This window comes from Antrostomus carolinensis, unplaced genomic scaffold (genome assembly GCF_000700745.2).
Source record: "Antrostomus carolinensis isolate BGI_N321 unplaced genomic scaffold, ASM70074v2 scaffold3836, whole genome shotgun sequence".
Lineage (NCBI taxonomy): Eukaryota > Metazoa > Chordata > Aves > Caprimulgiformes > Caprimulgidae > Antrostomus > Antrostomus carolinensis.
The window spans coordinates 94,906-97,327 of record NW_010319631.1 but is presented as its reverse complement, the minus strand read 5'-3'; the positions used below and the strand labels follow the sequence as shown (position 1 = coordinate 97,327).

General features: G+C 46.0%; 1 protein-coding gene across 1 annotated transcript in view; it reads right to left on the bottom strand.

The window, feature by feature from the left end:
- LOC104525988 (immunoglobulin superfamily member 11) overlaps nucleotides 1-1,597 on the bottom strand; it is a 14,897-nt gene extending 13,300 nt beyond the window's left edge. Inside the window, 1 exon segment of the mRNA XM_010169297.2 lies at nucleotides 1,590-1,597. The gene's annotated coding sequence lies outside the window, so the exon portion shown is untranslated.
- Nucleotides 1,598-2,422: the final 825 nt, after the last annotated feature.

Below are 2,422 nucleotides of genomic sequence, written 5' to 3'. Positions count from 1 at the left end.
GTGCTCACGGTACTGGCTTCTCTTCCATGTCTCTATCCAGCCTGGCTGGAGCTGTCAGGAGAGCTGCCTTCTTCACAGCTCCTGTTAGCTGGGATGGTTGCCTTGCATCTCTGCTGCCTTGGATGCAGCATGCATGCAAGTTAGCGACAAAAAAACAACTGCATTGTATTATAGCAAGATTATAGAAATAGGAAGGGACATTGATAGGAACAAAAATAGCATCTACAATAACATTAGCTAGGATAAAACTAATCAATTGGTGTGCTCTGGGGCATGTGTTAATCCCTTTCCATGGTATAGGGTTGCACAATTAGGTACATTATGGAAGGTTTAACACTCCCCGCCAATGCACGCGGCATTGGCTGGAAACAGAGAGTGCTGCGATCTGAGCTGGCAGTCCTTGAATTCACAGCATTTGCAGAGGATTCAAGGAGCAGCTGCACTACTGAGGTTTGCTTTAGCAGATGAGCAACACCAAAGGGGACCCAGAGAGGATGAGGAACTCACTCAAGTGCCTGCTCATTGCTCCCCTGAACTGAAAGAGGGGGAGTGGTGGATAAGCTTAATTCAGCCCACTTTGTGGGAACATTAGGTGCCAATTTTGCCCATTCCTGGCTGTGCCCAGCATTGGAGTCACCAGTGACTCATTCCTCCAGGAATCAGATAGGCAAATCAGGAGCATGCAATCTGTCTACAGAAAATGGCTGAAGGCCACAATGAGGCAGCATACCCAAAGTACAAACAGGACGATGTGTCTTTGCAACAGGGTGCTAGTAATTTCCTTCCATCCTAAGGTCCTCCAGAGATGCTTGGAACATCATTTTCCAAATCACAGGCACAGGCAAAGAGGAAAGTGAAAGTCTAGCTGTGAACAGAAAGATGTTTCCTTATTCTTTGTCTTCTACAAAGCTGAGACTGGCAAACACAGTCCTTCCACCTTCACCCCTAGTCTTGTGATAGATGAACTCTGGGGAATCCTGTTAAGCCTAAAATGTTGCCATCCTCTGCTGTTTGCCTGGTCACTCAGCACAAGTTTGTTACCCTAAAAGCAGCAAAAGCAGAAAGGAAGCTGTGCCTCCATCTCACAGCCAGGCATTAAATAGCATAACCTGCTGAGGAAGATGTAAGGATAAGTTGACTTGCTTTGCTGAGAAGGGGAAAAGTTACATTGCAGACATGCTGCCCTGTTCTGCTCACTGCTACAGTGGAGGCATCATCCAACAGCAATGAATGACGAGGGGTGGGAACACTTTAAATGACCATGGCCTGTTACTTTAGCTGAAGTGACTTGGGAATGAAAGCTGGACAAATGTTCATACAAGCACATTTAAGGCAGGAAGCTCAGCTTGAGTTTGCAAAGAACCTGCAACAACAGCTCAGAGCTGCAGACTTTCCTTTTCATCTAGCTCGAATGCCACATCCCTCCTCTTAATTATCTCACTGCTTGTCACGGCACATCAGAAAGAAAAATGCATCTTTTACAGAAAAGATTTTTACCCATGTTTCCTAAAAGAGGGAAAAGGCACAGAGTTGACTGTGAGCAACAAACGTATATTTTGGTTTCATTTTCCTGAAGCAGGTTGCAAAACCTCGCAGGAGCCAGCTCTTAACATTTGGAAAGCACCACCATGGCCAGTCACTGTCTCTGAAAGCATCCTCAAGCATCCCCAGTGATATCTATAACCACACCTGAGGCCAGCTGAGCCCACAACATGCAACGTACAGGATGAGGCTGCATGGGATTAGATGAGACCTGTATGTAACTTGCTTACTACAGAGCAGGAGTCTAATTAGAGCTCTTCCCAGGATCTAAAATTAAAAACAGCCCTGAGTTCCCCCACCCATCCCATTTCTCTGCTAATATTGTACCAGCACAACCCAGTCAGCAGAGACATGTCGTGCTGTAGACCAGTGCCACGTGCTGGCAACAGCATGTGACATTGCTGACACAGCAAAGTGCCCTCCTTCGGGAGAAGGTATCCACTGGTGCCTCTGCAAGAGATGTGTATCTGCTCCCAAGACTGGAGAACATAGAGTCAGGGTTAGGAAGCTGAAATTAAAACAGGTCGACAAAGCTCTACTAAGACACTCACTCCTATTTTCTGTTTGCCGAGCCATAAAATATACATTAATGGCCCAGCAGCTTTGTAAATGATTTATGGTCAAAAGAATAAATTTCTCCCTTCTCTCCTGGTTAAAAAAAAAAAAAAGGCACAACATAGTGATAAACTGCTTAATAAGGGAAAACAGCTCGAGGTTTAAATACGTTCAATGGTATATTGAGTGGGAAGGACAGAGCCCATAAGGAATAAGATTAAAGCCCAGTAAGGGGAGCTGGCACAGGGGGAGGCAGGATGAATGGGTGGGGAGGCTGAAATATATGAATTGGGTGTCGTGGGAAGAGGCAGGAGCACGGGGTGCA